This window comes from Ceratotherium simum, chromosome 33 (assembly GCF_057802395.1).
Source record: "Ceratotherium simum simum isolate JZ-2026a chromosome 33, ASM5780239v1, whole genome shotgun sequence".
In the NCBI taxonomy this organism is placed as follows: Eukaryota; Metazoa; Chordata; class Mammalia; order Perissodactyla; family Rhinocerotidae; genus Ceratotherium; species Ceratotherium simum.
In genome coordinates this window covers 6,541,734-6,565,777 of record NC_141932.1, presented here as the reverse complement: position 1 = coordinate 6,565,777, position 24,044 = coordinate 6,541,734, and the positions used below count along the sequence as shown (strand labels likewise).

General features: G+C 42.8%; 1 pseudogene; it reads right to left on the bottom strand.

Moving 5' to 3' along the window:
- Nucleotides 1-586: 586 nt before the first annotated feature.
- LOC106800105 (putative killer cell immunoglobulin-like receptor-like protein KIR3DX1) lies at nucleotides 587-24,044 on the bottom strand (annotated as a pseudogene).

Here is a 24,044-nt window from a genome sequence, read left to right as displayed (position 1 = left end):
TTCTTTTTTCTTGCAACAGCGTCCACTCCCATCTCTCTGGGAACAAACCTCTGAGTCATTCCTGCCTCCTCAGACCCCTTGTTCCCTTGGGCAGAGCTCCCCTCCTTATCTTGTGGTTCTGTCTTCAGTGTCTGGGGTCAGTGACTGGCTTAGTGCTCTTAATTGGGGGACAATGCTGAATCTTATTTAAATATTCATTGGTCATCCACTGCCCATGTGAGCTTGAGCATGAACACTCCATCTCTGAGCCTCAGTTTCTTCATCTGCAGCATGTTGTCAGGAACCCCACTCCTCAGAGTGGTTGTGGGGTCAGTGGTGCTGGGTCCATGGGAGGGATCAATCAATTTCCAGGCCACGTTAACACATGAGTGGCTTGGGACATGAGAGGACCATGGGGTTGGACTCCACAGTCAAGTGGAGAATTAATCTGCCCATACAAGAGCTCTTGTCTGCTCCTAACACTGAGAAATACTACTTACAACATTTCTAAAATATGTAGCCAAGGTAAATGTGAAAAAGAGGAATGAAAGTTCTCACAATGGAGAGGGAACTACATCAAAGAATAGGGAACAAAGCTGAGTGGCCATCAGTGCCCAGGACCATCAAGGGGTCCTATGGAGGAGAACACAGGGAGGACCCCCAGGTTCTCACAAGAAGGGAGTGGTCAGAGCTCCAGGTGAAGGTTGCAAGCTGTGATTCCTCCTCCTCCATGTTTCTGGGTGAGCTCTGGGATGTCTGCCCACTGCCCTGAGCCCATGGTCAGGACCGAGCAACCTCCCATGTGTGTCCTGAAACAGATTGAATCCAGTATTGTCAGCCATGGGCGTTGGCCCCACACGTGAATGTGAGGTTCCCATTGGACCATCCCTGCTGGATACAACCCTGAGCAGATGGTAAATTTGAGAGAGTGGATGCCATGAGCCAGGAGCAGCTACAATAGTTCTGCCTTGTCAGCCTGAGTCCCAGGACAGCCCTGGGAAACCCTCTCTGGAAGATCAGGTGTGTGGCAGCAGAGCCTTCCAACAGGAATGGACAGTCAAGAGTCATCCTAATCATGATGAACATGCTGTGGACAACAGCTACTGATGAATGGGGTTATCATATGCAAGGAATAGTCAATAGGAAAATAGAGTAATTTTAAAATAAGCATGTTTAAATATCTGAAACATAACGGGAGAAATGGAATTTTTGATGCAAGAATATAGATTGTTTTTACAGAATAGGCAACTATTGAAGTGAGCTGGAAATTTTAGAGATGAAAAATCCAATAGAATTAACACATTAAAAAAATTCATCCCTCAAGGACTAGACAGCTGAAGGCCAATTATGAAACTGGAACAGAATAATGAGGGAATTTTCCAGAATGCAGCACAGAGAGACCAGAAATGGAAATTTAAGATACTCAGGGAATAGAATGAGAAGAACCAACGTCACATCTATTGTAAGTGTCAGAGGAAAGAAGGGAGAATGATGTCCAGCGACAGCTCAAGAGACAAAGAATTAACTTTTACAGAGATGAGGAAAGACTAAGTATTAGGAGGCATTTATTTATTTATATATTTTTTTGTGAGGAAGATTAGCCCTGAGCTAACATCTGCTAATCCTCCTCTTTTTTGCTAAGGAAGACTGGCCCTGGGCTAACATCCGTGGCCATCTTCCTCCACTTTATATGGGACGCCTCCACAGCGTGGCCTGACAAGTGGTGCGTCAGTGCGCACCTGGGATCCGAACCTGTGAACCCTGGGCAGCAGAATCGGACTGTGCGCACTTAACCACTTGCACCACCTGGCGGGCTCCTAGGAGGCATATATTTAAAATGACATCTGTGTCGACCTTCATGGTGAATGAAGAAAATGAAGGGTAAATTAAAAATATATGTCTTGGGGTTGACCCTGTGGCTTAGCGGTTAAGTGCGCGTGCTCTGCTACTGGCGGCCCGGGTTTGGATCCTGAGCGCGTGTCAACGCACCACTTGTCCAGCCAAGCTGAGGCAGCGTCCCACACACAGCAACTAGAGGGATGTGCAACTATGATGGACAACTATCTACTGGGGCTTTGGGGAGAAAAGGGGGAAAAAAACGGAGGAGGATTGGCAATAGATGTTAGCTCAGGGCAGGTCTTCCTCAGCAAAAAGAGGAGGATTGGCATGGATGTTAGCTCAGGGCTGATCTTCCTCACACACACACACACAAAATATATATATGTTACACTGAATTGTACACTTTAAAATGGTTGATTTTATTTCATGTGAATTTCAACTCAAAAAATTTTGAGGAGGACTGGCCTGGGACCACATGAAAAGTCCTAAAATTACTTCCCAGAGAAAATGCAAATTACCCTCAATAGAATGACAAGCTCTGGGACCAGACATCCCCAATGCAAGATGAGATATCAGAAGAGATTGGAGAAATACCTTCCAGGAATTAACTGTTTGTGAAGAATTTTATTCTGAGCCAAATTACTTTTAAGGGACAAAGGAGAAAGGATCAGAGGGGCAAACCCCCAAACAAGAGGAGACTTTGACCTGAATCTCACAGGTTAGACCCGCCACATGGGGCTGCGTCTTCATAAGAGATAAGAAGAGCTTTGGGGGTGGATCCTTGACCATCACATGGATTTTCCTCTCCTGTCAGTTGAATCCTACACTTTATCTGAAATAACAAAATGTTCCCAAGTAACTTGATAAAGAGAACGAGAGTGCAAGAAGGCATTTCCAGAGCTGCAAGTTCTTAGATATTTTACTATTTTCACACCCAGTGAAAGGAATACTAAGTGATGAAATTCAGTTAGGAGAACAATGAACCCAAAGTAGAGAAAGTGAGATGCAACAGTGAGGAAAAAAATGACAAAAAAAAAAACACTGGAAAATTACGCAAACGCACTTGCACACACAAAAAATCACATCCACACACACACACACACACGTGCTCATAGACACACAGATGTGCACATGCACACACATATTTACATATATGAGAACTCAGAGTTCAAGTAAAGTGTAAATAGAACCTTGTCTTCTCTAAGGGAAGAGGATAATGAATACTTGCTTAGAAATAAAAATACAAATACATATATTAAAAATGAGAGTAACTACTTAAAATTAGAAATTGAATAACTTCCAAAATTCTTGGTTTAATTATGAAACACATTTTTTTTCAGCTTTATTATGATATAATTGACAAATAAAAATTGTATATATTTAAGTTGTACAACTTGATACATTGTATCACAATGTTGTATATATTGTGAAATAGTCAGCATAATCAAGGTAAATAACACATCCATCACCCACATAGTTACCATTTTTTGTGTGTGTGTGGTGAGAACACTTAAGATCTACCCCCAAGCAAATTTCAAGTACACAATAGAGTATTGTTAACTGTAGCCACATGGCTGTACCTTAGATCTCCAGAAATCATTCAGCTGCATAACTGAACTTTGTACCCCATGACCAACATCTCCCCATCTCCTCCTTTCCCGAGCCCCTTGAAACTACCATTAAACTCTGTTTCGAAGATTATGACTATTTTGGACTCTACATGTAAGTGAAATTATGTAGTATTTGTCTTCATCTTGCTTATTTCACTTAGCATAATGTCCTCCAGGTTCATCCATGTTGTCACAAATGGCAGAACTTCCTTCTTTTTAAAGGGTGAATAATATTCCATTGCATGTATATACACATCTCCTTTATCCATCCGTTGATGGACATTTAGGTTGTTTCCATATCTTGGCTGTTGTGAATAATGCTCCAATGAACACAGGAATGCAGATATCTCTCTGAGATCCTAATTTCATTAATTAGGGAATATACCCGGAAGTAGGATTACTGGATCATATTGTAGTTCTATTTTTAATTTTTTGAGGAACCTCCATGCTGTTTTCCAAAATGGCTGTACTGGTTTACAGAAAAGGGTTTTCTTTTCTCCACATCTTTTCTTCACATCTTTGCCAAGACTTGTTATCGCTTGTCTTCCTGATAATAGCCATTCTAACAGGTATGAGGTGATATCTCATTACCCTTTTGCTTTGCTTTTCTCTGATGCCTAATGAGGTTGAGCACCTTTTCATATACTGATTGGCCAATTGGATGTCTTCTCTTGAGAAATAACCTATTACAATTCTTTGCCCTTTTTTTTTTTTTTTTGGTGAGGAAGATTAACATCTATGCCAATCTTCCTCTATTTTATATGTAGGACGCCGCCACAGTATAGCTTGATGAGTGGTGTGTAGGTCCGCACCCGGGATCCAAAACCGTGAACCCCAGGCCTCCACAGCAGAGCATGAAAGTTAGCTACTATGCTACCAGGCCAGCCTCCTCTTTCCCCTTTTTCTAATTGGGTTATTATTACTACATTTGTATTGAGTTCTATGAGTTCCTTACATATTTTGAAAATTAATCCCTTATTAGACGTATGGTTTGTAGTATTTTCTCCCATTCTGTAAGTTGCCTTTTCACTCAGTTGATTATTTCCTTTGCTGTGCAGAAACTTTTTAGTTTGATGCAATCCTACTTGTCTATTTTTTTTCTGTTGCCTGTGCTTTTGATGTCACATCCAAAAAAATATCATTGCCAAAATTGATATAAGAATCTTTTCAACCTTTGTTTTCTTCTAGAAGTTTTGTTGCTTCAGATCTTACATTTAAGTTTGTGGAAATTAATAAAGGAAACCTTAACTAAGTTGATGTCAGGAGGCCTGTGGGGGGAGCTCTCAGTCCTATCACTCGTCCTCAGTTACACCAAACAGGAAGAGACAGAAGCTTGCATCTTCCACAGGAAGTAGAACTACTTTACCACGGAAGGAAGATTTCTCTCGTGGCCTCTGAGAAGGTCTTCAGTTCAGCCAGTGACACTTCATTGCCATCTTGAACTGTCACTTTCCCCTAATGGGCATCATTTAGAACAACCCCTCGCTTCTCCTCCTTTTTCTCTATAAAAGCAGCTCCCTTCCTTTGTTTTCTCCATTTGCCTGTGGTTTGCCATAGCACGCACATCTCAAATTGTAATTCTTTTGGCTATTCCTGAATAAACTTATTTTGAGGACAAAATAATAGGTGAATTTGCTTTTTAAGTCAATAAATCTTTAATCCATTTTGAGTTCATTTTTGTCTATGGTGTGTGTTGAGGGTCCAAGTTCATTCTTCTGCATGTGGCTATCTAGTTTTCCCAACACCATTTATTGAAGAGACTATCCTTTCCCAATTGTGTGTTCTTGGTACCCTGTGGAAAATTAGTTCACCTAAAATAATTAAGGTAATTATTTTGAATAATTTTTGAGGCAACTCATAGATCTCCTTTTCTTTATGGTTGGTTAAAGGAGATTTATTTTTTTCCTCTGATCTTATCATATTTCCCTTATTCTTCGTGTTTCTTGTAGCTTTGCTTTGGTGTCTGCACAGTGGAAGAAGTAGCAACCTCTTCAGTCTTTATGGTCTGGTTCTGTCAGGGGGAGACCACCAATCAGCACAGTTCTGGCTTCTGGGAGCCTCTCACACATTGTCTACGGATGTGCAAGCTCCACTCCTCTCCCTCCCTCCTGGGGGAACAGTCTCAGGCCTGTTCCTGCACTGAGAGCCCCTTTCCTCTGTTCTTGGCTGCTCCTGGTGTGCCTGCAGCCTAGCACTCTGAGTGAGGTGGGACACCAGGAGGTCTCTGGGGCAGCGCCCTCAGATGCAGCTTCACCCTCTCTTTTCTCCCAGTGGAGCTGATCTCTCAGCGGCTTGGGGGATGGGTGACCTGGGAAAAGTGAAACCACGCTTTTTACCTATTTCTAAAGTGCTTTTTTGTTTTTTTTTTTTGTTTTTATGCTTGGCTGAGGTTTGGAAACTCATTAACTGGATGCTGGACTTCTCATAAAGGTATTTTGGCCCAAGCATTGGTGTTTTGTCAGTGTTTCTGTGGGGACAAGGGCTGGGACTTCCTATTCTGCCATCCTGCTGACTTCACTGGAATAAGATATTGAGTAAAGTTTCTAGAATTCATCACAGTGAGATCAGAAATCGAAAAATAGGAAAGGTAGTGAATATACACGGGAAATAGAATGAGAAGAGTGAACAGACATCTATCACAGTTTCAGGATGAAAGAAGTGAGAATGGTGTTAGGCAAACTTGAAGAGAGAGTGGTTGAAAATTTTACAGAAATGAAGAAAGAACATGGATTTAAAATGCATAAATTAATAAATGAAAATCATATCTTGCCCCTGGTAAAGAATATTGGTAATAAATTTTTGAATAATTCTAAAACTACTAGAGAAATGCAAGTGACCCTCAAATGAATGACGAGCTCATTGGGACTGGACTTCTCAAGAGCAAAAACAGGTGATGGAAAATACTGGAGAAATTCCTTCAAGGTATTAATTGTGAGTACAGAGTTCTATACTGAACCTAGTTATTATTAATGGGCAAGATGAACCATCAGCAGTGGAGAAACCCTTAAACACATAGAGACTCAAGGAATATCTGACATATTGAGACTCGTGTCTCACCCATGAAGCACCACATCAGGCTGCATCTTTATGAGTGATAAGGAGGGCATTGGTGGACAGATCTCTTAAATATCAGATGTTTTTCACTCTAACAAAGTAAACCTTCTCCTGTGATAGAGAGAATATTAATGCGAATTGGGCATTGTTGAGATATAAGGATGTAGATATTTTTATGTCTACACCCTTTCTGATAGGAATACTGAACGATGCAAATCAGAAAGAAGAATAATGGATCCAAAATGGAGAAAATGAGATGGTACCGAGAACAAAAGAAATTGACAGTAAGTAGAAATAGCATTTGATATGTATATATATATCTATGCACATTTGCAAGTGCATATAATTCTGTCAATCATCTGAATGAAAAAGGAAGTGGATTCTCCTCTCTAGAGCCTCCAGAAAGGAATTCAGCCGTGTTAGCAGGTGAGACCCATCCACAATTCTGACCTACAGAGCTCTGAGATGATAAATTTGGTTTAAGCTGCTAAATTTGTGGTAATTTGTTATGGAAGCAATAGAAAACTAACACAAACAGAAAAATATTTTTAAGACATCAAGAATTGGTATTTTATATACATGTAAATACCAACATATATATATATTTTCGAGAGGAAGATTAGCCCTGAGCTAACATCCATTGTCAATACCCTTCTTTTTGGTGAGGAAGATTGGCTCTAGGCTGACATGCGTGCCCATCTTCCTCTGCTTTATAAGTGGGACGCCTGCCAAGGCATGGCTTGATAAGTGGTGTGTAGGTCTGTGCCGGGCATCTGAACCTGCAAACCCTGGCCTGCTGAAGTGGAGCGTGCAAATTTAACCACTACACCCAGGGGCCCTGGTGTTTTATGTTTTTAAATCAACTTTCTACTAAGAAGCGATGCAATTATGAACTTTCGCTCAACCAATCATGTATCCTTGAAACATACAAAACATAAATTGATACATAATGGAGGATTTGAACAAAGACTTATTAGAAAAATATATACTATCTGATAGATTAAGCAGGAAAAAATTTACATGAGAGTTGAATCACAAATGTTCAATCTGATGTGCACGCATGATGAAGTTTTTTATTGTGTATTTAGTATGCATAATTTTATAGAAATATTTTTGTGACATACATATTACAACAAAGTGAGAATGCTCATTATTTAAATCACATGTTGAACAGAATGTATTGATTTCTTACTAGACAACAAAGTATCTATGTTTCTCCAAACTGTTATCATACATATCATGTTTCCTGATTAGAGTGCAATTAAATGAGCATCAACAATAAGAAAACATTAAAAAAAACCCCAATACTTTGGAAACAAGTAAAATCCCAAATAGTTATGGTTATAGAATCACACAAAATTGAATTTAGCAAATATTAATGAGAAAAGGTCAATGAAACTACAACATATCAAAGCTTGTAGGATGTAAGGAAGAAGAGCAAGAGAGGAAGAAATAGAGAACATAAATTACCAATATCAAGAATAAGAGAGGCATCACTACCAATCCTACAGATATTAAAAAAATAATAAAGAAATACTATGAACAAGTTTATGCCAAGAAATTTTACAGCTTAGATAATGAGGATGCCCAAGGTGCCTCAGCTGAGAAACACTAGAACTTTTCAGAAATCTCTTTCCTGATGAGTCTACATCTGAGTATGTCATGAAACCACCCACTAGACTTCTTTCCCAGCACCTTCATGGCTAAGTCATCATGAATTTTCTCCACAAGGACTGTCATAGCCTCCCACCAGGCTCATGGCTTCCACTCTTTCCCTTTATTTTATTTTTTTAAAAATTTTTATTTATTTATTTTTTCCCCCAAAGCCCCAGTAGATAGTTGTATGTCATAGCTGCACATCCTTCTAGTTGCTGTATGTGTGACGCGGCCTCAGCATGGCCGGAGAAGCGGTGCGTCGGTGCGCGCCCGGGATCTGAACCCGGGCCGCCAGCAGCGGAGCGTGCGCACTTAACCGCTAAGCCACGGGGCTGGCCCACACTCTTTCCCTTTAAATAAATTCTGTTCACACCTACCAATTTGTTCCCTCTAAAATATCATGCACATAATGCCACTTTTCTGATATATATATATATATATATATATATTTTTTAATGGCTTCCCATTTCAGACTGAATAAAATCCAAGCTCCTCATCATTGCTTATCCACCTTTACCTAATTTGGCTCCTGTCTGCCTCTCTCAACTCCACCTCACCCAGCACATGTCAGGCTCACTGGTAGTTTGAACCCATCAAGCTCATTGCCAAGTTGGATTCATGGCACTCATGGTTCCATCTGTTGAGAATATCCTTAGACTAATCTTCTCAGGACTGGCTTTCCTTGTCATTAGACCTGAAATATCACTGTCAGTAGGGTCTTGCCTATCACTCACTCTAAGTTATCCACTTAAGCTTTCTCTATCATATGACTCTATCTCAAGGTGTATGAATTAATGAATCTTAATGAATTTTCATTCATTTATTCATCATAATTTTTCTCCTCCCTTCACACATGTCTGGAATATGATCCTCATGAGACTGGATCTTTTTCCTTGATAACTGTTGGATATTCAGCTAATTGAATATTAACAGACGGAAAGTATACATTTAAAGTATCTCCATAAATCCCTCCATTCCCCATCATCCCCATCCTCGCAGACCCTGATGGAGGGAGGATAAACATCTCTCCTGGGCATGGGGTCAGGGTCCCTGTGACCTCTTTATCCCTATTAGAAAAGACCTCAGTCCCAGAACATGAGACCCTAAATGCCCCTTCTGATTACCATACTGACCACAGTCTCAAATGCTGATGGAGAATTTGGGGATCAGATGGGGAATCTGACTAACCCAATGTTACAGAGCTGGGAGGTGGCAGAGGCAACACTCACACAGGAACCGTCTGGTTCCCAGGGATTCATAGATTAAATTAAGAGACCCCCTTGCTCACCTTTTGTGGTGCTTGGTGATTTGGGTGACAGGCAAGTAATTGTAGGAAATCCTAAGATAAAGGACAGTGAGTGATGAACCAGTGTCCTTCCTCGCCCAATGATATAGGACCATTCTTTCTGGAAGGTTGGTCCTCTGTCCACCCCTCACTCTGCCATCCCCCTAAGGACTGATGGGGACCTTCTGGTCCCTCCACCTGATTGCCATGAGAAGATTCTTCCTCCCTGAGATGTGATAGTGGAAAGAGGCATTAGAATATATCTGGTGATGAAAGACAGCTATGATCAGGAGACGTTACATCCCTTCAGGTGATAAATATCTATGTTCCTCAACTGGGAAGTTATGTGTGTGTCAGAGGGGCTTCTGGGAAACAAATAAGGGTGAGGACCTGATGCAACCTCTGATCTCTCCAAACTTCAGTCAGCCTCTCCTCCTCCTAGGTCTTCCCTGACCCCTTTGTTCATTCTCCTGGATACATAGGACCCCAATGTGGGCATCCACACAGGAGATGGAAGAGGATTTGGAAGTGCCCTGACTACCATCCTCTCTTTTCCTCTCTGTATGTCTCCTTGCTTCCATTTCTCCAGAATCTCTAAGATTACCCTATCACCTACAAGGCGCCCTTCAGCTATAGCTCCCTGGTTTAGTGTATTGTAAGACATGGGACAGGATGAGGTTCCTCACCTGTGAAGGAAAGGTGCAGTGGGTCACTTGGGTCTGACCACTCACAAGGAGAGTGATTGAAAGAGCCGTAGCACTTATAGGTCCCGTTGTGGGCTGGGGTCACAGGACCCAGAGGGAAGAAGGCCTGGACTGCACCCTTGTGGCTCTGCCCTCCAGTGAGCTGGCGTTCATGGGCCTCCCCCTCCCTGGATAGATGGTCCTTATCAAACAAGCTCTCAGACTCACAGAACAAGTTCAGGTTCTCTCCTGACATCACCATGGGGACAACCTGGCCTGAGAGAGAAGGTTTCTTGTGTATTCATAGGAGAAAAAGAGTTCTTGATCTGAGACCACAAGTCTTATCACACTGTCCTTGGTCATGACAAAGTGTTCTCTGTTCCCGTTCTGGGGTGCCCACTCTGTGTGTCTTCTAGTACCTCTAGGTCTCAGATTTATCTCTGCAGTGCTGGGTGATTGTGTGTCTGTGCCTTTCATGACCCTGCTTTTCCCTGAATCTCTGTGGCTTTCTGACTGTATCTCCATGTCTTACTGCTCCAAGAAGCCATAAGAGATGAGGGGTTCTTTCGAATAATGCAACCAACTAGCCACTTTGGGGACACTCAGAAAACATGGTGTTGGCCTTAGGCTCCCTGACACAGAACAAAGAGATTATGGATGAAAAGTGCCAAAATCTCCATAGGATCTTTGAGAACCTCATTACGCAGGGAGTGGCCAGCATGGCCCAGCACCCCAAGGTGTGCGGAGTGACCACTAGGTGGGGAAGGTTGGAAGTGACCACTCCTCCCTCTTGTGCAGGAGGACATGTTAAACCAGGTTGTGATCAACACCTCAGGGTCTGAGTCCGTATGCAGATCGTTCAGGGCCTGGCTGGTGAGTCCCTGCGTCTTCACAGCAGAGGAAGGGGCTGTGGAGTTAAAGGGGGAACCAACTCCCACTGTCACTCGGTGCCTGAGCTGGGGACACACCTCATACCTGTGCTCAGGAGTCTTTCTCAGTCCATCTTTCTCATCTTTTGTCTCATGCTCTGTCACAGTCTAATCTGTTTTCTCTTTGGATTATAACAGATTCATGTTTCTTCTTATCCCTCCTCTCACCGCTCTCTCCTGTGTTTGTCTGTACCTCTGTATGCCTGTCTTTCTCTTCCTGTGCTAACATTGCACTCAACACTACATCACCCTCTGAGGGTCCAGGGCACAAAGATAACAGAGGCTGTGCCAGCCACACTCACCTATGATCACGATGTCCAGGGGGTCACCAGGGGCCGACCACTCATGGGGGAGTGACTGAGAGAGCTGTAGCATCTGTAGGTCCCGCATGGGCAGAAGTCATAGGGCCCATGGAGAAGTGAGCTTGGGTGTGCCCACCAGGAAGCTTCTCTACAAATTGCTGAGAATGCCGTGTGTCCCCCTCCTTGAGAAGGATAAATGTGTCAAACACCAGTTCTGAGTGACAGCTCAGGGTCACAGCCCCTTCTGCATGCACAATGGAGCCTGGGTGGGCTGAGATGAAGGGCTTTGTGAACACACCTGGGAAGAAAGAGTGTGAGTTTCCACGTGCACCCTCCTCACCCTTCTCCTGATAGTTTCAGAGTGATTTTCACCTCCCTCAAGCCCAAAGCTGTCTCAGTTCCCTCACATGCCTTTCTTACTGCATTGTCTCTGAGCCTTATTCTCCATCCTCTGGCTCATGATTTTATCGCCTGAATCTCACTGCCTTATCTCCATATGCTTTTCTGTGTCTCTTGGCCATTGGCCCTCAACCTCCTCTGTGTTGGTTGTCTGCTCTGTAACCACTCTTAGATCCACTCTAAGTCTATATCCTCTCCAATCTATGTGGTGGTGGGTGGTGGTGACCCTACAGGATGCATTTCCACACCACTTTCAGAGTCTGCAGCACTCCTACAACAACGGGGATGACTGTTTGCAGATTGGGGAAAGAGGAGGAGATTGAAGGGGATATTTTCTAATCCATGCCCACCCCACACCTCTGGAGACCTCTACGGAGGGGACTGTGTCTTACCCGAGGCTCCTGCTCCTTCAAGACAAGGCTGTAACTCCCTAGTGGGATGCTGATGCTGGGATCAGGTTACATTGCTCCTCCCTGGGTCCTCCCTGCTGGCAGGTGGTAGCAGCATCCTGCTCCCTAATCCCTAGGTTGGCTCTCCTGCTTATCGGCTCTTCCTCCTTCACCTGGGCACCCCATTCCCTATAGTAAACACCCTGTCATTGCGTTCTCAGAGCAGATTCTCCTTCCATGATGATGTCCTGACTAGGGATCTTATGATAACTCTTGGGCTCCACTGGGATCTGGACTCTGAGTAGGGCTGTCTGCACGGTGGGCTGGGCTGGACTTCTCCTACGTGTGACTATGATCCTCAGGCGGTCACTGTGTGATGACCACATAGGGCTGTGGCTGTAAGATCCAGAAAATCTATAGGACCCAGCATGTGCTGTGGTCACAGGGCTTATGGTGAAGTTGTTCTTGAAAAGACTTCTCTGGAGCTCAATGACACAGGTCACATCTATTTTGAATATTTTGAACATGACAAATAGAAGATGAGAATGACACTGAAGAGTCACATTCCTTCCTAGGGGAACCACAGTGCTCTACCAGGCTGACAGGGAGGGCTTGTTGTGTCCACCTGGGAGAGAAGGAGGCACAGCCTTAGAGAGGAAAATGGGGAGCTGCCCCCTCCCCTCACTGCCCTCAGGGGGCTTTTCTTCCTTTACATTCTCTCAAGGTCTCTCCCCCAAACTGGAGTCCCTGATGCCCAGGGAGACCCAGTGGGGGACCAGGGACACAGCCCACCCCGCATGGGCATGACAGGTCTTCCCAGATCAAGAATTATATTTAGAGTGTCGATAAAATGTTGAATAAGGTTTTCTTAAAACACAATTTTCTATAACAACAAAATTATTTATGGCAGAGGGGAGCAAGTTCTACATGATGAAAGTTGATGTGAACTACGAACCTTGATCTTTTGTTAAGCTCTCCTACAACAGAGTGTGCCCTGAGGTCCAGGTGGCCCTGCCTGTGGACCAGTCCCTTCCCCCGAAGCAGGACTAGTGGGAGGCCCGGCAAATTCTATTGTCAAGGGCAGGTAGGAGAAAGCATGAGCAACCTGGTCTTAGGAAGGCTCTGCAGGGTCCAGCATTTCCTTTCCCTCTCATTATAGAGAGGACACTCATCTGCCCCAGGTCACAGCTTCAGAACTTCACAGCCTCCTTCATGAGATAGAGAGTTGGACTGAGCCTGGGAGGAGTGTCTAGGAAAAGTCTCCAGGACAAAATAAGAACCTAGGATCCACAGGGAATGCTGCTCTCCTTGTATTTCCAGAAGTCTCACCACAGCTCCCCCAGTGTCATCCTTATCAGCCCCAACTCCACTGCTCCCCTGCCCTGGGCAGAGCACTCCGTGTTTGGTCCACACAGTAATGATGGAATGGGAAGGACTCACTCATGTGTCTCCAGATCCTCTGGCTCAGACAGAATCCTGGAAGGAAACCACATTAGTGATGATTCATCCCCTATGGATCCCAGGCTTCCATGTGCTCCCAGCCACAGAAGCTGGTCTGTGGTCCTGGTCTATGCGATGAAGAAGCCCAGATTTCTGCCATGACCCTCTCCTCCCTTCCCTTATAGGACTCACCAACACCCAGGAAGCTGAGGAATGTGGGGGACATGGCACTTCTTCTGTCAGACAAGAGGCAGGAGCCGAGCAAAGCCGACAGATTCACAGGATGTGGTGGGCAGGGTCCCCACATCACAGTTGGTACAGTCTACAAGGTGCCTGTCACACAGGAAGATGACCGGCTCCTTCTCATCCTAAAGATGACGGGTGCTGAGGGTCTGAATTGAGCCACGTCACTGAACACTCCTGATGTCTAAAGTATCACATTTAGTTTCCCTAAACTCTACAATCTTGTAAAGATTTTAGCATCTCTTGCTGAATTTTGTAAGTCATAGTTACTATTCGATTTATAATAAACAATATTCCCTTCCCAACCTAATATAAATATTAACGTTTTCAAACTCTTTGCAGAAGGAATATCCAATGTCTTTCCCAATAGTGATTTTTAGGGCTAATAACAGTTGCAAATTCTCCTGTAAAAAAAAAGAGATGGTAAACTAGAAACTTTGTTTTTTACCCCCAGCTTTATTGGGGTATAATTGACAAATAGGAATCATATATATTTAAAGTGTAGTCTGGATGTTTTTAAAAAAATTATTTTCTTGAGGTCATATTGTCTTATAACATTGTGTTCATTTCAGGTGTACGTTATTATATTTCAGTTTCTGTGTAGACTGCATTGTCTTCATCACCAATACCGTAGTGTTTATCCATGACCATACCTATGTGCCCCTTTACCCATTTCACCCTCCCCTCACCCCCTTCCCCTCTGTTAACCACTAATCTGTTCTCCTTATCTATGTGTTTATTTATTTATTTCCACATGTGAGTGAACTCATATGGTATTTGTCTTTCTCTGACTGATTTATTTTGCTTAGCATAATACCCTCAGCCTCTCTCCATGTTGTTGCAAATGGCAATGATTTGTCTTTTTTATGGCTGGGTAGTATTCGATTGTGTATATATATATATATATATATATATATACCACATCTTCATCCATTCCTCTGTTGACGGGCACTTAGGTTGCTTCCACATCTTGGCTATTGTGAATAATGCTGCAATGAATGTGGGGGTGCAAAAATCTTTTTGAATCATTGATTTCATGTTCTTTGGATAAATACCCAGTAGTGGGATAGCTGGATCACATGGTATTTCTATTTTTAATTTTTTTTTTTGTGAGGAAGATCAGCCCTGAGCTAACATCTGTCAATCCTCCTCTTTTTGCTGAGGAAGACTGGCCCTGGGCTGACATCCATGCCCATCTTCCTCCACTTTCTATGGGACACCGCCACAGCATGGCTTGACAAGCAGTGCATCGGTGCGTGTCGGGGATCCCAACTGGTGAGCCCCGTGCGGCCACAGCGGAGCGTGGGCACTTAACCGCTTGCGCCACCAGGCCGGCCCCATATTTTTAAATTTTTCATAAATCTCCATTGTGTTTTCCATAGTGGCTGCACCAGTTTGCATTCCCATCAGCAGTGCATGAGGGTTCCGTTTCTCCACATCCTCTCCAACAGTTATTTCTTGTCTTGTTAATTATAGCCATTCTGACGGGTGTGAGGTGATTTCTCATTGTAGTTTTGATTTGCATTTCCCTAACAATCAGTGATGTTGAACATCTTTTCATGTGCTTGTTGGACATCTGTATATCTTCTTTGAAAAAAATGTCTGTTCATATCCTCTGCCCATTTTTTGATCAGGTTGTTTGTTTTTTTGTTGTTATTTTGTCACCAGACATGGACCCTAACCTGCTTCTCCTGTCCTGCCTAAACTCTGACCTTTGTGTTTGACCTAAATCTCTTGTCTTCTTTAAAGGTGCAGGTGTTCCTTTATCTAACACCTTGGAACCACGAGCTTATGTGGTTCTCAGCTATGTTCCAGGAAGAAGCTCTAAGCAACAACCACCCTGGACCCAGCTCCTATGAACTGGACTAGAATGACCCAAATGGCAGCCACAAGACTGACACCTGCACAGATAGGCAGAGACTTGTGCTAATGTAACCTGCCCTCACTAACATTGTAAATTTCCCTCCTCTGGGAGGGGCGAAGCAGCCATTTTTAGGTCCTGCAATGTATGTAGAAGCATGATTTCAAGCCACACATGTGCAAGCTTATGCCCATCTCTACATCAGATGATGAAACTTCCCTTTGAATATGCATTTCCTACCCCAAATAAAGGTACCCATTTCCCCATGCTTGGGGGGCCATAGCTTGTGATATTATTCCCTATGGTCTCCATTATTCTCTGCTGCACGCCAAAAATAAAAATTCTATTTTGTGAAACAACCACTTCTGGTGCAGTTTGATTTAACTCCAAAAAGGGACCCATGTTTGGTCAGTAACTGTGTGAGTTCTTTATATATTTTGGAAATTAACTCCTTGTCAGGTACATGATTTGCAAATATTTCCTTCCAGTTGGTGGGTTGTATTTTCATTTAGTTGATGGTCTTCCTTGCTACGCAGAAGCTTTTTAGTCTGATGTAGTCCTATTTGTTTATTTTTTCTTTTGTTTTCCCTTGACTGAGTAGACATGGTATTCAAAAAGATGCTGCTGGGCCGGCCCCGTGGCTTGGCGGTTGGGTGCACGTTCTCCGCACATACGGCAACTAGAAGGCTGTACTACTATGACGTACAACTATCTACTGGGGGGTTTTCGGGGGGGAAAAAAAAGGAGGAGGATTGGCAATGGATGTTAGCTCAGAGCCGGTCTTCCTCAGCAAAAAGAGGAGGATTAGCATGGATGTAAGCTCAGGGCTGATCTTCCTCACAAAAATAAATAAATAAATAAAAGAGATGCTGCTAAGATTGATGTCAGTGTACTGCCTGTATTTTCTTCTAGGAGTTTTATGGTTTCAGATCTTATATTCAAGTCTTTAATCTATTTTGAGTTAATTTTTGTGTATAGTGCAAGATAATGGTCTACTTTCATTCTTTGACATGTGGCTGTCCTGTTATCCCAACACCACTGATTGAAGAGATTTTCTGTTCTCCATTGTGTGTTCTTCTCTGCTTTGTCAAAGATTAACTGTCCATAGATATGTGGCTTTTTTCTGGGCTTTCAATTCTGTTCCATTGATCTGTGTGTCGGTTTTTGTGCCAGTACCATGCTATTTTGATTACTATAGCTTTCTGGTATATTTTGAAGTCACAGATTGTGATGCCTCTGGCTTTGTTCTTTCTTATCAGGATTGCTTTGGCTATTCAAGGTCTTTTGTTGTTCCATATAAATTTTAGGATTCTTTGTTCTATTTCCAGGAAGAATGTCATTTGTATTCTGATTGGGATTGCATTGAGTCTGTAGATTCCTTTGGGTTATATGAACTTTTTAACTATGATTATTCTTCCAATACATGAACATGGAATATCTTTCCACTTCTTTATGTCTTCTTCCATTTTTTACGTTTTCTTCCTTTTCTTTCAATAATGTCGTATAGTTTTCTGTGTATAGGTTTTCACATCCTTGGTTAAATTTTTTCCTAAGTATTTTATTCTTTTTGTTATTATTGCAAATGGGATTGTATTGTTGATTTCTCTTTCTGCTAGTTCATTATTTATATAAATGCAACCGATTTTTTATGTTGATTTTGTACCCTGTAACTTTAGTGTATTCTTTGATTGTTTCTCATAGTTTTTTGGTGGATTCCTTAGGGTTTTCTATATATAGAATCATCATGTCATACTCAAATGTTGGTTGATTGATTTGCAGATTTTGAACCAGCTGTGCACCCCTGGAATAAATCTCACTTGATAGTGGCATATGATCCTTTTAATGTATTGTTCTCAAATTGCTAGTGTTTTGTTGAAATTTTTGCATATGTTCATCAATGATATTGGCCTGTAATTTTCCTTTTATGTGTTGTCCTTGTCTGGTTTTGGTATCAGGTCAATGTTGGCCTCATAGAATGAGTTAGGAAGTGTCCCCTCCTCTTCAACTTTTTGGAAGAGTTTTAGAAGGATAGATATTAAAGTTTCTTCGAATGTTTGGTAGAATTCACCAGAGAAACTCTCTGGTCTTGAACTTTTATTTTTTGTGAGGGTTTTTGATTACTGTTTCAATCTCTTTACTTGTGATTGGTCTATTCAGATTCTCTATTTCTTCTTGATTCAGTTTTGGGAGGCTGTATGATTCCAAGAATATATCCATTTTTCTATGTTATCTAATATGTTTTCTAATTCATTGGTGTATAGCTTTTCATAGTATTTTCCTATAATCCTTGGTATTTCTGTGGTGTCCATTGTAATTTCTCCTCTTTCATTTCTTTTTTTTATTTTTATTTTTATTTTATTTTTTCCCCCCAAAGCCCCAGTAGATAGTTGTATGTCATAGCTGCACATCCTTCTAGTTGCTGTATGTGGGACGCGGCCTCAGCATGGCTGGAGAAGCGGTGCGTCGGTGCGCGCCCGGAATCTGAACCCAGGCCACCAGCAGTGGAGCACGCGCACTTAACCGCTAAGCCACGGGGCCGGCCCTTCTCTTTCATTTCTGATTTTATTTATTTGAGTCTTCTCTCTTTTTTCTTAATGAGATGGGCTAAGGTTTTGTAAATTTTATTTATCTTCTCAAAGAACCAATTCTTAGTTTCATTGATCCTTTCTATTGTTTTTTTTTTAGTCTCCATTTTCTTTATTTCTGCTCTGATTTTTATTATTTCCTTCTGTCTACTGACTTTGGGCTTAGTTTGTTCTTCCCTTTCTAATTCTTTTAGATATAGTGTAAGCTTGTTTATTTAAGATTTTTCTTGATTCTTGAGGTAAGCCTGAATTGCTATAGACTTCCTTCCTAGTACCACTTTTGCTGCATCTCATAATTTTTGGTATGTTGTCTTTTCATTTTCATGTGTCTCCGGGTATTCATTAAATTTCTCCTTTGATTTCTTCATTGATCCAATTATTGTTCAGTAGCATGTTGTTTATTCTCCACATATTTGTGGAGTCACATATTTGTGACTTTCCAAGCTTTTTTCTTTTAGTTGATTTCTCATTTCATATCATGGTAGTTGGAAAAGATGCTTGATATGATTTCAATTTTCTTAACTTTTTGAGGCCTACTTTGTTTCCTAACATATGGTCTATCTTTGAGAATGTTCCTTGTGCACTTGAGAAGAATGTGTATTTTGCTCTGTTTGGATGAAATGTTCTATATATGTCTACTAAGTCCATCTGGTCTAGTGTTTAATTTAAGGCCACTGTTTCCTTGTTGACTTTCTAACTGGATGATCTACCCATTGACATAAGTGGGGTGTTGAGGTCTCCTACTATTATTGTGTTGCTGCTAATTTCTGTCTTTATTTCTGTTGATAGTTGTTTTATGTACTTTGGTGCTGTTTTGTTAGGTGCATGTATAATAATTGTTATATCTTCTTGGTGGAATGTCCTTTCTGTCATTATATAATGCCCATCTTTATCTCCCATTGTCTTTTTCGTCTTGATTTCTGCTTTATCTGATATAAGTATGGCTACACACACTTTCTTTTGCTTGCCATTTTCTTGGAGTCTCATCTTCCATCCCTAAACTCTGAGCCTATATTTGTCTTAGAGCTGAGATGTGTTTCCTGGAGGCAGCATATTGTTGGGTCTTGTTTTTTAATCCATCCAGCCACTCTGTGTTTGTTGATTGGACAATTCAACACATTTCCATTTAGAGTGATTATTGATATATGAGGGCTTAATATTGCCATTTTATGTTTTTGTTTCCTGGTTGTTCTATATTTCCATTGTTTCTTTTTCCTTGTATTTCTGATTGCCATTTAAGTTTGGTGTTTTTCTATGGTGGTTTTCTCAATTTTCTCTTTATTTATGATTTTTAATTCTGCTCTGATTTTCTGTACTGTGGTTACCATACAGTTTCTATAAAGGATCTCGTAGATGAGATACTCCACTTTTTGGTAGACTCTTATCTCTATTAGCCTATGTAGGTTGTTTATTTTTCCTCTTCTCCTCTATATTTTTGTTGTCACAAATTATTCTTTTTTATGTGGTAAGTTTTGAGCACTCTGATATAGTTACAGTTATTTTTGATGCTTTCTTTCTCTTTATTCTTTATTTTATAATTATGTGTTTACTAACCTATTCTGCTATAGAGCTTCAATTTTCTGATTCTGTCTGTTTATCCCATTGCTGAAAGGTAAAACTACTTTTTTTTTTCTCCAAGTATGAACGCTCCTTTCCACATTTCTTCTAACACCCGTCTAGTGGTGATGATATCCCTCAGCCTTTTCTCGTCTGAGAAAGCTTTTATTTCTCTGTCTTATCTCAAGGATAATTTTGCTGGATAGAGTATTCTTGGCTGATAGTTTTTGTGTTTCAGTATTTTTAATATATCATTCTACTCTTTCCTTGCCTGTGGGTTTTCTTTTTTTTTTTTCCCCCCAAAGCCCCAGTGGATAGTTGTATGTCATAGTTGCACATCCTTCTAGTTGCTGCATGTGGGACGCGGCCTCAGCATGGCCGGAGAAGCGGCGCGTCAGTGTGCGCCCAGGATCCGAACCCTGGCCGCCAGCAGCGGAGCACGCGCACTTAACCGCTAAGCCACGGGGCCTGCCAGCCTGTGGGTTTTCTGCTGAAAGCCTGATGGGGTTCCTTTGTATGTTATTTTCTTCTGTCTTGCTGCCCTTAAAATTTTTCTTTGTCATTGACTTTTGACAGTTTTAATATTATATGCCTTGGAGAAGGTCTTTCTTTTCTTTTCTTTCTTTTTTTTTTGTGAGGACAATCAACCCTGAGCTACCATCCGTGCTAATCCTCCTCTTTTTGCTGAGGAAGACTGGCTCTGAGCTAACATCTATTGCCAATCCTCCTCCCTTTTTTCCCCCTTTATCTTCCCAAAGCCCCAGTAGATAGTTGTATGTCATAGTTGCACATCCTTCTAGTTGCTGTATGTGGGACGCGGCCTCAGCATGGCCGGAGAAGCAGTGCATCGGTGTGCGCCCGGGATCCGAACCCGGGCCGCCAGTATCGGAGTGCGTGCACTTAACCGCTAAGCCACAGGGCCGGCCCAGGAGAAGGTCTTTTTGTATTGATGTAACTTGGAATTCTTTTAGCTTCATGCACTTGTATGTCCAGTTCCTTCCCCAGGCTTGAGAAGTTCTCAACTATTATTTCTTTGAAGAAGCTCTGCTCCTTTCTCCCTCTCTTCTCTTTCTAGGATATCTATAATCCTTTTGTTACTTTTCCTAGTTAAGTCAGATATTTCTCATATAATTTCTTCCTTTTTAAAAAATATTAATTGTCTCTCCTCCTCCACTTGAGTCATTTCTAGGTTTCTATCTTCAACCTCAGTAATTTTCTCTTCCATATTATCTGCTCTATTTTTAGTCCTTTCTATATTATTTTTCATCTAATTAATTGTGTTCTTCATCTCCAGAATTTCTGTTTGGTTATTTTTTTTAGAGTTTCAATCTCATTGGTGAAGTACTCCTTCTGTTCATTAATTTTATACCTGAGCTCATTGAACTGTTTTTCTGAGTTTTCTTGTAGTTCACTGAGTTTCTTTATGACAGCTATTTTGAATTCTCTGTCCATTGGAATGTAATCTTCTGTGAATTGAAGTTTGGTTTCTGAAGATTTGTCATTCTCTTTCTGTTCTGCTGTGTTACTGTAATTCTTCATGGTGTGTGATGAGTTCACCCTCTGCTGACCCATTTATGGTAGAAACCACTGTTGTTATTTGGGTAAACTTTCAATACTTTGGTTCTGGGCTGCTTCTGGTTGTATCTGAGAGACTGCATTTTCCACACTCCACTGCCTCTGCTGGAGTTGTCGTCAGTGCCCTCCTTGTGTCTCTGAGGTTGCTGGTGACTTGCTGCTTATGATGTCACTGCAGTCTCAAGTGTCACCACCAGGGTCAAGGCTATGAGTACTTCTGCTGCTTCTGGGGTCATCTGGGTTTTGCATTCCTCTACTGGCTCTGATGCTGCTGCCCCAGTGACCACCTGTGCTACTGGTCCTGAGTTGTCTGGGGGTGCTGCTTGCATCACTGTCAAGGGTGATGGGTTCATGAGTGTTGCTGTCACTGCTGGGGGCCCAGGGACCCAGGGACTTGTATGCAGCCCCACTGCAGGTGGTGCTTGCGTTGTGGGTGCTCCACTAGGAGCTGGATCTCCAGTTCTGCTGTGGTCTCTGAAGCCTCTGGTTGCAGGTTCCACGTTTCACCACTAGGGGACAGCAGGGGCTAAGCAGGGAGAGGTTGTTGTTGCTGCTTGCTGTGCAGCGTCTCATATCTGGTGCCAGCTGTCCAGGATCACTGCTGCTGGGGGTGAGGGGACTGCTCCCTTAGTTCCTCTGCCTCCCAGGGGTCCAGGCCACCCACCTTTAAAAGTATAGATGCACGTATCTCTTATGCATCCTGTTGTGCTGTGTAGGGAATTCTCTGTTGGTCCATGGATGTTCAATGTTTTTGTAATTTAGAAGAGAGATACAAATAGAACAATGCACTCTGCTATGATGCTGATGTCACACTCTTGATGTTTTGATATATACATACATTTTGAATAGATCACCATATTCAAGCTAATTAATATATCTATCCCCTCACATAGTTAACGTTTGTGTATATGCATGTGGTGAGAACACTTGAGATCTCTTAGTAAATTTCAAATATGTAACAATTATTGTTAACTATGATCACCACAGTGTACATTAAGTCTCCAGAACTTATTCATCTTATAACTGAAGTTTGTTACAGTTGATCAATATCTCTTCCTTTTCCCCAGCCCACAGCATCTCTTAGCTACCATTCTACTCTGTTACTATGAGTTCAGCTTTTTTTATTCTTACATGTGAGTGAAATCATCAGTATTTGTCTTTATATTACTGGTGTATTTAGCTTAGCATAATGTCCTCCAGGTTCATCCATATTGTCACAAATGGCTGGATTTTCTTCTTTTTTTAAGGCCTGAATAGTATCCCATTGTGTATATGTACATATTTTCTTCTCCCTCACCTTCTGTGTCTCTGGCCCAGGACACCTATGCTCCCCTTACCCCGCATTCTCATCTGGGGATCCCCTGGGAGCAAAGACTCCAATAACCTGTCTGGTGCATCAAAATATGGATGGGGGCAGGATGGGAATTTCTTACCCGGGACCAGCAGCTCCACTGCATTACTGGGATATGGCCATGCCTGGGGTTTTTTCCTGTAACGGCCATAGCATCTGAACGTCCACCTGTGGCTGGGGATCACAGGGTCCACAGGGAACAGGGCCTGGGACTGCCAAGTGGCGTGTCCCTGTGAGTCCAGCAGCCAGGAGGGCTGGTGTTCTCCTTCCTTGTCAGAATGAGTCTGTCAAATCCCATCCATGAGGCACACTGGCAGGGCACGTTCCCTTGTGAGGTCACCACAGGGCTCGGCAGGGCTGGGAGGGAGGGTTTGCTGTAGATTCCTAGGAGAGGAGGAGGCAGAATGGTAAATGGGGCTACACCTCCCTCGTATTGCCCAGGGCTGGGCTGTGAGAGGGAGACACACCCCTGAGAGCAGACCTTCTTCCTGAGAGCAGAGCCTGAGGCTGGGAACCCTGAGTGTCCTCTCACCTGTCACCACCAGCTCTAGGGGGTCACTGGGCTCTGACCAGTCAGTGGGGCTGGGATAGTAACAGTGAAATCACTCTGCGTGTTGCTCTATCATGTGTGGGATGGAGAACTCGGCCTGGTCTCTGGGCTCCAGTTGGTTCTGGATCCTCCAGGTGAATGAATTTCCGTCTTTATTTCCCACTTTACCAAGACAGTACTCTTGGGTCTCCAGAGTGCCCTGATACCAGATGGTCACGGGTGTCTCCCAGGGGATCACAGAGCCTGGCTCAACCCAGATGGTGGGTTTGGGGAAGATCACTTAGAGGAAATCAGACACTGGGTCACAATACAGTCCACGCCCCTGTTCCCCAGCTCTCAGCCCCAGGACCCTCCCAGACACCTTCCGTCCCTCAGCCCAGAACTGCTGTTCTCCATCCCCAAATGCCCGGGGGCGTCCCCTTGTCCTCACTGAGGAGGTGGGACCTGGGACACCTGGAGACAGACTCACCTGCCTGCACTGCGGTCTGTGGGCCCACACTTAGCCCGGGAAGACAGTTCCTTGTGAGAGATTTGCCCCTAAATCCTGAGCAGGACCCTTCCTCCTCATGAGCCTCCTGAGTCCTCAAGTCTCCTGACAGACCAGGGCCTGGAGTGGGGCAGGGTCCCTCCCAGACTAGGCTTTTTCCCCATATCCTCAAATCTCACCGAAACAGAGCAGGACCATTGGGTGGGGGTCATTGCGTCTCCTCCCTGTGGCTATGGTTGTGCAGATGGAGGAGACATCGTTGCCCAGCAT